General features: G+C 47.2%; 1 pseudogene; it reads left to right on the forward strand.

Moving 5' to 3' along the window:
- The first annotated feature begins 529 nt into the window (after positions 1-529).
- LOC139276745 (U6 snRNA-associated Sm-like protein LSm7 pseudogene) lies at positions 530-12,000 on the forward strand (annotated as a pseudogene).
- Positions 12,001-12,621: the final 621 nt, after the last annotated feature.

The raw sequence follows: 12,621 nt of genomic DNA on the forward strand, positions 1-12,621 counted from the left end.
GTAAAGTAGAGCTGGGTGTCATCAGCGTGCATGTGGAAACTGACGCTGTGTTTTTATGGATGACGTCGCCAAGGGACAACATATAGATGAGAAATAGGAGGATCCTTGGGGCACACCAGAGGCAACGATGTGGGAGCAGGAAGAGAGATCGTTGCAGAAGATTCTCTGGCTACGAATAGCGAGATAAGAATGGAACTAGGTGGGTGCAGTCCTACCCAGCTGGACGATGGAGGAGGATGGAGTGGTCAACCGTGTCAAAGACTACAGACGAGTCAAGAAGGACGAGGAGCGATAGTTTACCTTTGTCACAGTCACATTTGTGACTTTGATGAAAGCCATTTCGGTACTGTGGCAGAGGCGGAAACCTGATTGGAGGGATTCAAACATAGAGTTGCGGGAAAGATGGGCACGGATTTGGGAGGCGTAAACACATTCAAGAACTTTGGAGAGGAAAAGGAGGTTTGAGACGGGGTGGTAGTTTTTAAGGACAGAGGGGGGGTCACGTGTTGTTTTTTTGAGGTGAGGAGTGATGACGGCAGATTTGATGGAGAGGGCGACAGAATCTGAGGAAGGAGAACTGTTAACAATGTCGGCTAACATGGGAGCCAGAAAAGGAAGTTGGGTGGTCAGCAGTTTGGTGGGAATAAGGTCAAGGGCGCAGGAAGTGGGTCTCGTGGACAGGATGAGCGCAGAGAGGTTATGAGGGGAGATTGGAGAGAAACTGGGGAAAGATATGAGGATAGAGCTAGGGCAGGTAGGAACCTTAGAAGAAGTTTGGCCCAGTGGGCTAGGGGAAGGAAGGGAAGTGGTAGAGGCAGCTGAACGGATGCTCTGAATTTTAGAGACAAAGAAGTCCATGAGCTCCCCACACTTGTTGGAGGTGAGGGTGAAGAAGACATCTTGGAGAAGAGGGTGGATTTAAGAAGACGGTTAGCAGTCGAGAATAGAAGCTGGGGTTTTCTTTGCATTCCACAATGATTCTGGAATTGTCAGCAATGTTGGCAGATGAGAACAGGGCCCGATAATGCTTTATGTGGTCTAGCCAGATCGGGCAGTGAATGGCTAATCCCGTTGTGTGCCATATCTGTTCAAGTCTGCATCCCTTGGGCTTAAGGGAGCGAAGATCAGGGCCGTAACAAGGGGGAATGGCCAGGGTAAGAGAGAGTATTTGTTTTAATAGGGATTGGGGCATCAAATGTGGTGGTGAGGGTGTGGTTGAGAAGATCGGTTGCTCCAGAAATGTCATGGTGAATGGAGGGCCAAAGGCTGGACAGTTGGGAGTTCATAATACAGTTGTAAGAGAGTTGGGAAAGAGTTTTTTCCAGGGGCCGACACAGAAGGAGGTAGGGCTTGGCGGAGGGGAGAGGGTGGGGGATGTTGGAAAGGGGATGTGGGTGGAGAGCGACACGAGGAAATGATCAGAGATGGCCTTACCTGCGATTGACACGATGGGAGTAGCGAGGCCACGAGAGATGGCAAGGTCGAGCGGGTGGTTGTGAATATGGGTTGGGGAGTTTACATGGAGGGAGAGATTAAGGGAGGATAGGAGGCTAGTGAACTCAGAGGGGAGAGACCATGATAAATTGAGATCGAGCTGAAATCACCTCTATGAGGATGAGAAGTCGCTCGGCGGAGAGGCTGAGGGAGGAAAGCAGTGAAGATATCTCGGTAATAACATTTTTATGATACTTAGGTGGACGATAAAGAACAAGAATTTTAAGCGAGAGGTGAGGAGGTGGAATAAGGTGAGATGCTCAAAGGAGGAGAAAGTGCCGGAAGAGTTGGGAGACAGACCAAGGTATGATTTGGTGATGAGAGTCACACCGCCACCACGGCAGTCTGGGCGGAGCAAGTGGTGGAAGATACAGCCAGGCTGGGAGGCTTTATTTAAGAGTAAGGTGCCATCACCCTTCAGCTAAGCTTCCGTCAGGACTATGATGTCGATGGAATCATCCATGATAAGCTCAGGGATGTCAAGGGCCTAGTTCACAATTTCCCTGCCCCATAAGAGAACCAGTTTACTCTTGGAGTCTGGCACACTAAGTCAGTTGTCGTGTACTGGCCTCCAGAAGGGCACCAGTGGGTTGGGGTCGTTGCCTGGATCCCCAAAGAAGGCCATTTTATTTTCAAAAGAAACTTACTCAGGGGACTGATTGGGGCAGAAAGCTGGGTCTCCGTGAGGGTCTGGGCACCCCTTCGCCGGATACCAACATAAGCAAGTGGCACCCCTGATATGCCCATAGTGGAGTAGGTGCCAGCTGACCCCATGCAACTGAGGGCCCTTCCCACTGATTCTACGCACTGCCATGGAAGGCAGTAGGTGCAAACCTGTCAGATTTACAGCTCCTGAATGTCCACAAGCTGTTTGATCATGGAAGCATCGATGCTGTTCGTATTAGATGCCCTCACATGGGTACTTTCCAATTGAGTCACTGGACAGTGAAAACCTTGGGTGATTTTTTTTTTTTCCTTTTCTGCGTTTCAGGACATTGAGGCCAATAGTTTTATCCTGTCTGCTCCCTCGACTAAGATCACCTAACTCAGTACAACGCTGCAATTGAACCTACGGCCTTCTTTATCTATGTGAGTTAACAAACAGTGCCGTTGCTGAATGTGCTCTTGTTTTTGGGCTTGAAATTACCTCTACGATATTAATGCATTAATGTATGCACATGATGTTCCTCTCTCCTCTAGTTTAATGAAGACAGTGAGCTGTTTATTTTAAGTGCCGGTTTGGCTCACTGATAGCATTCTCACCTCAGAGTCAGAATATAACAGGTAATTCAGTACAGTACTGTGGGAATGCAGTCTATTGGATGCGATGTTAAAACGAGGCCCCGTCTGCCTGTTCAAATGGACATAAAAGATCCCTTGATACTTTTCGGAGAAGAGCATAGCTTTCTCTCAATATCCTAGCAAACATTAATATTACACTGCATAATTTCAAGGCCTATGTATTTTTTCCTGGCTCACCCTTACAGAGCTTCAGAGCTGAAGTTCTCACTATGATTCATCCAGTGATTCGAATTATAGTTCCTCATGATCACACTTTATGGCCAGATTTCCCTTGCAACAATCCAATTACATTAATAAATGTATATTGGCACCATTTGTGTTGCTTATAGTGTATAGATCACTTCCTTAGAGAGCCAAAGATCAACTCCCATCAATATTTGGTCCTGCTTTTTAGGAGACTGTCATAATATACTAAGTCTGACATGGATATCTTCTATTACAGGGGTTCTCAACCCCCTAGCTCTGCAGCCCCCTAGACATCTACAAGAAGGTTTCAAGGGGTCTGACAAATCCCTGAACTCCAGAGCAAAACGCATCTGACCTGAGCGTCCCAGAGGTGCCGACTGGTGAACTGAATGTCAATCACCCAAGGCAAGGTTGACTGGTGCACCGGGAGATCTCCACGGCTTTAACAGGTCCACCTCAATCGGTTTCTGGGACTGCCACCCGGCTTCGCCTTGGCCGACGGGGTTAGTTCTGGTATCATTGGGTGCCCCTTCACTCTGGCTAGCCCAAATGATGCATCCAAGACGGTGGGCCCATGGGATTTGTCAGCCGGAAAGCGGTCATCCGCTTTACTGCTGTCACTCCATCCGGCAAAGCCACACAGGCTCGACGCTGCCCTCCCCAGCTCAGCTGGCACCCTTCACCTGCCGTTGACATGAAGGAGATGTGATGTTCCGACCCGAAGTTATTACCGGAACACCTGGTCGCCACACCTGGCCCAACAGTGGAGTTGCCGGTTCATCCCCAATCAGGCCCGGTACAGCCAAACAGCACACGACAGCACCAGCGCTTTCCAATGAGCCACTCCCGGAGGAAATTGGACTTGGAACTCCAGAGCAAAACACATCCGACCGCAAGCCTACGAATCAGGGAAAATGCACAATGGGAAATTATTAACCCAGGTAATTCCAGGACCCTACCCACAGAGGGCAGCACACTTTTTAAGGCAGGCACTTAGCTAATCATTTCCTACTTTGGACTTTGGGAGCTAAATTTGATAGCACCCAAAACGGGTGCAGGGATCACGATGCACGATTAACCTGCACCCATTGCACCCGAATGCAATCTTCGCACTGCCTGATAATTTGAATGATTGGAGCATTCAGCCAGCTCTAAAAGCACGGTTGAGTAGCTGAGTGCCTCACCAGGTGGCTCAAGTTCGTGCGAGGCGAGCATCACTTCAAGCTAGCTTGCATCAATAAAGCCAGGCTGCACCTCTTAAAGGGGGGGGTGCGTTCTGGCTGGAGCCAGTGCTGGAGCTCTTTGTGGAAGAGAACCTGTGCAGGAAGACTGAATAATAAGCACAACAGGGCAGAGAGCAGCTCCAAGGTTCTCTGACGTTGCACCGCAGGCCTTGGTGGAGGAGGTGGAGAGGAGGAGAGAAGCCTTCTCTCCACAGAGGGCCAGGAGGCCCTTCAGACAAACCCTGCAAAGGTAATGAGAGCAGATAGCCGTAGTGGTCAATACTGGAGTCAGGCCTCCGAAGCCAGGCCTTCTAGGCCGTGAGCTGCTCGAGGTCGCCCTCCAAGGCCATCGGCAGCCTTCCACCAGCCATTCTGCAGCCACTGGGGTAGCACTTTGTCAGAGAAATAGGACAGGCAATGCACACGGAAAACAGGCACTAAGGGAATCCACAAGGGTTGACGTTTGTATGCAATGTAGCATGATTTGATTTATAAATTTAGTTTCAAAATTTTTTTAAATGTTGGCTTTTATTGTAGTATTGCGGGCAAGAGGATGCTGTGATGATCAGTAACAGAGGAAAGGTAAGGTGTGGGACTGTTGGTGAATGGGGAATTGGGGTTGTGTTTACTGGTATCGGTCACGGACAGCCTGGCCAGAGAGGGAGTGTGTAGGTTGCCTCCTCCTTTTCTCTTCCTCCTCATCCTCCTCCTCATGCTCATCAGCTGATCGCTAGTGGCAGCAACTCTGCCCTCATGAAGGCAAGTTGTGCAGCATGCAGCAGACCGCTGCGAATCTTGTCACCCAAACTATTGAGTGCAGCAGGGCTCCTCTTGAGCGGTCTAGACAGCGGGAGCATTGCTTCAGCATGCCAATGGTCTGCTCGATGTTATTTTGTTTTCGTTGTATGCATGGGTTGTGCACTGGAGTCACGAGCCATGTTGCTAACAGATAGCTCTTGTCATCCAGTAGCCACCCTCTGGATTGTCGTGGTGGCTCGAATGCTGATGCCACAGCGGACTGCCGCAGAGTGAAGGCATCATAACTACTGCCAGGATACCGGGCATTCACCTGCATGATTCACTGAGTATGGTCGCACACCAGCTAGACATTGAGGGAGTGCAATCCTTTTCGGTTGCGGCACATCTCAGAGTTTACCTGCGGCACCTGCAAAGCGACGTGCGTGCAGTCAGTGGCACCCTGCACCATGGGGAAGCCTGCAATCCTCGCAAAGCCGTGTGTTCGCTCTGCCTGCTGCTCTCTGGCCAGAGAGAATGCGCTGTATTCAGCTCTCTTGGAATACAGAGCCTCAGTTACCTCCCTATGCAACAGTGCATGACAAACATGGAAGTGCTGCAAATATCTCTTGTTCCAGGCTGGAAGGAGCCCGCACATAAAAGTTCAGGGCCACCGTGACCTTCACAGCCACTGGGAAATTGCCCCGTGGGCCGCGAGGCTGGAGCGGGCAGATGCCAACACCAGCATCGTGGGGTGCAAAGCCACTTTAGTCTGTCGGCCGAATTTTCGGTCGGCCCAATAACACGACCCTCGCGTCGACCAAGCCGCCATCATGCAGCCCGGCGCTCCCTTTTAGTTGCTGAGCCACTGGCCCAATCGAGTGTGTCCCTGGTGGCCCAGTGGCGGTCACCAAAGGGCCTGCATAGTGAGCAGCGGCCCTCCCCTTTAACTGCAAGGGAGGGGTGGTCTAGTGCGTTAGCGCTACGTAGCGCCGGCCTCTTCAGCGCGGCGCCGAACTCAGTGTGTGCTGCTAACCCAGGAATGCCTCTCCAACAAGGTGGAGCATCTCAGACGGCACTCCGCCTCATTTCAGGGTTGCAGTGCCCAATTCCACGCTGGGGGTGGGACTTCCAGGCTGGGCGATAAAAGTCCCGCCCCTGGAAGGTTACCAATCCCAATCGGGACCCGGGACAATTTCGGCCCCGAAATTTTGTAGCTTCTGGTTTACTGTTTCCCTGCTTTTCAGTTAATCATTTCCCTTTCGGACTTAGTCTCTGAACATTATTTTCGACTTTTTGGTTAATCACTTCCCACTTTTTACTCATTTTTGGCGAAGTTACCTCCGCTTCTTGACAGAATTGGTGCTCAGCACTAGCAAGAGCTTTCGCATTACGTGAAGCAAAGATAATAATAAATGTATATGTTTAATTGTACAACTATTTTTATATAGACAATACAATACCTGTGTTGTTTTAAAGGGGGTATGTGGAATCTTTATAACATGGGAGGGGGGCCTTTGAAGCAAAATGCTTGAGAACCCTGGTTCTATAAGGCCTGATGAACTCATGGATTTCTTTAAAACTCTGTGATCCAACCATTCCTCTCAGTGCCCACTCACCAGACTCAGAGGTGACCTGACAGAGGTCTTTAAAATTATGAATTGTTTGTACAAGGTAGATGTGGAGAGAATGGGGCCGAAACTCAGGCCCGCCAGAAACCTGCCGCACTTACCGTTTTTAAAGTGTGTTCACCACTGGGTAGGATGAGGTCGACTCTTGATCGATATTCAGATCTTGGTCCTTTTTTTGAAGCGGCCAAGAATTCGGTCATAATGGGAGCGGAAGTGCGGCGGTAAGTGCTGGTGAGGTGCGGAAGTGGAGGCGGGATGAATTCTCCACCGCCGACACTCAGCAGCAGAAAGGTGATGATGTCATTGCGCGTCTGCATCATCACGCTCTCCCCTTAACTTCGAGGGGAGAGAAGCAGCGATTATTTAGGATTGGCCACCGGGCCACCAGGGAGGGTTTTGACCGGGCCAGCGGCCTGGCACCCAAGACGGGCTATCAGAATGCCTGTTGGCCGTCCGGCCAACATGGAAGATGGCTGGCAAAAAAAAAAAAAAATGGCGGCCGCGGCAGTGGGCTCTCGCCTTTAATGGCTCACAGACAGAATACAAGGTGCACCGACAGAAAAAGCTGTCGGGGGCACCGCTCGGCAGGCATTAGATTTTTGGGCCTGAATTTTGCTGGAGGTGGGGGGGGGGGATCCTGGTGGTGCGTGCACTGATGACACATTTAAAGCCGTTCGGCAGCGGCGGGGCAGAAGTAGGGACTGCCAGAAACCCCCCCCCCCCGTGCTGAATTTTTCTGGCGGCAGCCATTCCACCACAAATCGGCGGCCATTCGATTCCGCCGCCTGGTTGCCGCATTCCGGCGGTAACAGGCCTTATAGGAAGGATGAATTTCGGCCCCAATGTGTCCACTTGTGGGTGAATCTGAAACTAGGGCCATAAATACAGGATAGTTACCAATAAATCCAATAGGGAAATAGGGAGCAATTTATTTACTCAGAGAGTTGTTAGAATGTGGAACTTGCTACCACAGGAAATGGTAGAGGCAAATAGCTTAAATACTTTCAAAAGGAAACTATACAAGTACTAGCAGAGGCTATCGGGTGCAGAATGGCAGATTTACACAGCACGCGAGAGCCGGCAGCAGCGGTGGGTGTCAGGAGAAGCAGAAGAGTAGATTTAACTGGCACGCAAGAGCTCGCAAAAGCAGAAGCTATAAGGAGAAGCAGAGAGGCAGGCACCAGACAAACAGAGAGAAAATGCAAGAAGTGATGTCATAGTCAGCACAGTGTGTGGAGCAGCATGGGTAAGTTACAGGTAAGTATTTAGTTTATTGTTTAGTATTTTGGTGATTAGTGTAAGTAGTTAGTTTGTGGGTTCGTGTTCTTAGTGGTTACTATTTTCTTTAGTGGTTAGAGTTTGTGTTTTAGTGTTCGCTAAACAGTTAAATAGCTTTAAAACTAAAAAGAATCTGTATGTAAATGTTATCTATAATAAACATAGGCTCAGATATGGCAGAGCAGGCTGTGTGTCTGGACTGCAGTATGTGGGAGTTTGTGGACAGCGAGACTGTCCTGAGTGAACACGTCTGCAGGAGATGTCTCCACCTCAAAACCTCCGTCTCAGAGTCATTGAGCTGGAGAGCGAGTTGAAAGCATTCCGACACATAAAGGAGGGGAAGGAGTATCTGGACAGTTTGCTCTAGACTTTAATAAGAACATAAGAACATAAGAATTAGGAACAGGAGTAGGCCATCTAGCCCCTCGAGCCTGCTCCGCCATTCAATAAGATCATGGCTGATCTGGTCGTGGACTCAGCTCCACTTACCCGCCCTCTCCCCGTAACCCTTAATTCCCTTATTGCTTAAAAACCTATCTATCTTTGACTTGAAAACATTCAATGAGCCAGCCTGAACTGCTTCCTTGGGCAGAGAATTCCACAGATTCACAACCCTCTGGGAGAAGAAATTCTTTCTCAACTCGGTTTTAAATTGGCTCCTCCGTATTTTGAGGCTGTGCCCCCTAGTTCTAGTCTCCCCGACCAGTGGAAACAACCTCTCTGCCTCTAGGTTGTCTATCCCTTTCATGATTTTAAATGTTTCTATAAGATCACCCCTCATCCTTCTGAACTCCAAGGAGTAAAGACCCAGTCTACTCAATCTATCATCATAAGGTAACCCCCTCATTTCTCGAATCAGCCGAGTGAATCGTCTCTGTACCTCTTCCAAAGCTAGTATATCCTTCCTTAAGTAAGGTGACCAAAACTGCACGCAGTACTCCAGGTGTGGCCTTACCAATACCTTATACAGTTGCAGCAACATCTCCCTGCTTTTGTACTCCATCCCTTTCGCAATGAAGGCCAACATTCCATTTGCCTTCCTGATTACCTGCTGCACCTACAAACTAACCTTTTGGGATTCATGCACAAGGACCCCCAGGTCCCTCTGCACCACAGCATGTTGTAATTTCTTCCCATTCAAATAATATTCCCTTTTACTGTTTTATTTCCCAAGGTGGATGACCTCACACTTTCCGACATTGTATTCCATCTGCCAAACCTTAGCCCATTCGCTTAACCTATCCAAATCTCCTTGCAGTCTCTCTGAGTCCTCTACACAACCCGCTTTCCCACTAATCTTAGTGTCATCTGCAAATTTTGTTGCACTACACTCTGTCCCCTCCTCTAGGTCATCTATGTATATTGTAAACAGTTGTGGTCCCAGCACTGATCCCTGTGGCACACCACTAACCACTGATTTCCAACCGGAAAAGGACCCATTTATCCCGACTCTCTGCTTTCTGTTCGCCAGCCAATTCTCTATCCATGCTAATAAATTTCCTCTGACTCCGCGTACCTTTATCTTCTGCAGTAACCTTTTGTGTGGCACCTTATCGAATGCCTTTTGGAAATCTAAATACACCACATCCATAGGTACACCTCTATCCACCATGCTCGTTATATCCTCAAAGAATTCCAGTAAGTTAGTTATACATGATTTCCCTTTCATGAATCCATGCTGCGTCTGCTTGATTGCACTATTCCTATCTAGATGTCCCGCTATATCTTCCTTAATGATAGTTTGAAGCATTTTCCCCACTACAGATGTTAAACTAACCGGCCTATAGTTACCTGCTTTTTGCCTGCCTCCTTTTTTAAACAGAGGCGTTACATTAGCTGCTCTCCAATCCGCTGGTACCTCCCCAGAGTCCAGAGAATTTTAGTAGATTATAACAAATGCATCTGCTATAACTTCCGCCATCTCTTTTAATACCCTGGGATGCGTTTCATCAGGACCAGGGGACTTGTCTACCTTCAATCCCATTAGTCTGTCCAGCACTACCTCCCTAGTGATAGTGATCATCTCAAGGTCCTCCCTTCCCACATTCCTATGACCAGCAATTTTTGGCATGGTTTTTGTGTCTTCCACTGTGAAGACGGAAGCAAAATAATTGTTTAAGGTCTCAGCCATTTCCACATTTCCCATTATTAAATCCCCCTTCTCATCTTCCAAGGGACCAACATTTACTTTAGTCACTCTTTTCCGTTTTATATATCTGTAAAAGCTTTTACTATCTGTTTTTATGTTTTGCGCAAGTTTACCTTTGTAATCTATCTTCTCTTTCTTTATTGCTTTTTTAGTCATTCTTTGCTGTTGCTTAAAATCTTCCCAATCCTCTAGTTTCCCACTAACCTTGGCCACCTTATACGCATTGGTTTTTAATTTGATACTCTCCTTTATTTCCTTGGTTATCCACGGCTGGTTATCTCTTCTTTTGCCGCCCTTCTTTTTCACTGGAATATATTTTTGTTGCGCATTATGAAAGAGCTCCTTAAAAGTCCTCCACTGTTCCTCAATTGTGCCACCGTTTAGTCCTTGTTTCCAGTCTACTTTAGCCAACTCTGCCCTCATCCCACTGTAGTCCCCTTTGTTTAAGCATAGTACGCTTGTTTCTGACACAACTTCCTCATCCTCAATCTGTATTACAAATTCAACCATATTGTGATCACTCATTCCGAGAGGATCTTTTACGAGGAGATCGTTTATTTTTCCTGTCTCGTTACACAGGACCAGATCCAAAATGGCTTTCTCCCTTGTAGGCTCTGTAACATACTGTTCTAAGAAACAATCCTGTATGAATTCTATGAATTCCTCCTCCAGGCTACCCCCTGCGATTTGATTTGACCAATCAATATGTAGGTTAAAATCCCCCATAACTACTGCCGTTCCTTTTTCACATGCCTCCATTATTCCCTTGATTATTGCCCGCCCCACCATGAAGTTATTATTTGGGGGCCTATAAACTACGCCGACCAGTGACTTTTTCCCCTTACTATCTCTAATCTCCACCCACAATGATTCAACATTTTGTTCATTGGAGCTAATATCATCTCTCACAACTGCCCTGATATCATCCCTTATTAACAGAGCTACCCCACCTCCCTTCCCTTCCTGCCTATCTTTCCGAATCGTCAGATACCCCTGTACATTTAATTCCCAGTCCTGGCCACCTTGCAACCATGTCTTTGTAATGGCCACCAAATCATACCCATTTGTAATGATTTGTGCCGTCAACTCATTTACTTTATTTCTAATGCTGCGTGCATTTAGGTAGAGTGTTTTCATCCTAGTTTTTAAACCATGATTTTTAGTTTTTACCCCTCCTGCAGCCCTTTTATATTCAGTGGCCCTTTTTGTTTCTTGCCTTTGGTTTCTCTGCCCTCCACTTTTACTCATCTCTTTTCTGTCTTTTGTTTTTGTCTCCTTTTTGTTTCCCTCTGTCTCCCTGTATTGGTTCCCATCCCCCTGCCATATTAGTTTAACTCCTCACCAACAGCACTAGCAAAAAAGGAGAGTATCCTAAAAAGAAGGAGAGTATCCTCGATCTCTCCAAGTACATAGACAAAACAATCCGTGTAAAATTTCAAGGTGGACGAGAAGCCAGTGGGATTTTGAAAGGGTTTGACCCACTCCTTAATCTTGTTTTGGATGGAACTATAGAGTATGTGAGAGATCCAGATGACCAATACAAATTGACTGAAGACACACGCCAGCTTGGCTTGGTTGTATGCAGAGGGACCTCGGTTGTTCTAATCTGCCCACAAGATGGGATGGAGGCCATTCCAAATCCTTTCATCCAACAGCAAGATGGTTAGCCTGAAAATGTCTCATCACTATTTCTCAGGATTCCAATTTAGTTGGTTTTATCCATTAGCCAAAGCTGATGTGTATGATGGGGACTTGTAATATCACCAGCACTGGGATGTTTCTAAATGTAGTTATAGGCTGATTGTTTTGGGTGGCGAGCAGAAGCTTGCACTCATTTCTTTATCTTGTGCAGATCAGTTGTGAACTTGTTGCTATACTATCCAGCAGTTGCATATTGCAGTGCTGGCTGTACTATCCTGTAATCCAGGAGTGGTGCATTTAGACATGGCAGCAGTCTGTGTAACAATGGAACCAGATCCAAGGAATGAAGCTGAGCCAGTGAGCATGCTGAGCTCTCTGTGGCACTGGAATCATTGTGCAGTGGAAACAATCACTCAATTCAAGCTGCAGCTGAATTTCCCCAGCAATGATCACTAGTGGAAGATATTTTTGTTTTAAAAACCAGCTGATTTAGATACCTGCAATTTTATACTTTTCATTGATATTGTTTATTTAAGATTGTGTTAAATTGATCAGATATTTCTGAAGTCGCCTTTTATTTTCTCAGGCAACTTTTACTCTATCTGTTTTTTTTAAGTACCAGTGTTGAATAGTTGTTCCATATGTTTGTGAATAACATTTCCAAAACTTATGTTGGAGTCTTACATAGAAACGTGTTTAATGTAAGTCTCTTCAGAGATTTGATTTGTTTCTTTTTTGAAGCTGGATGTGGACGACGAACATTGTCCTCCTTGACTTTGGTCACACATCGTAGAGAGGTACAGGATCAAAACAGCGTTGGTGTGATTGGTGTGACTGAGCAAGGGAACTCAGGGGAGATAGAGAAGAAGGATCCACAGAAACTGATCCTATCCAACAGGTACAATGTACTTGCTATCTGTGAGGATAAAGAGGAAGACTGTTGGAAGGACCACCACAATGCTGAGCATGGCACATTAGAGCG

The sequence above is a fragment of the Pristiophorus japonicus genome, chromosome 12, assembly GCF_044704955.1.
Source record: "Pristiophorus japonicus isolate sPriJap1 chromosome 12, sPriJap1.hap1, whole genome shotgun sequence".
Lineage (NCBI taxonomy): Eukaryota > Metazoa > Chordata > Chondrichthyes > Pristiophoridae > Pristiophorus > Pristiophorus japonicus.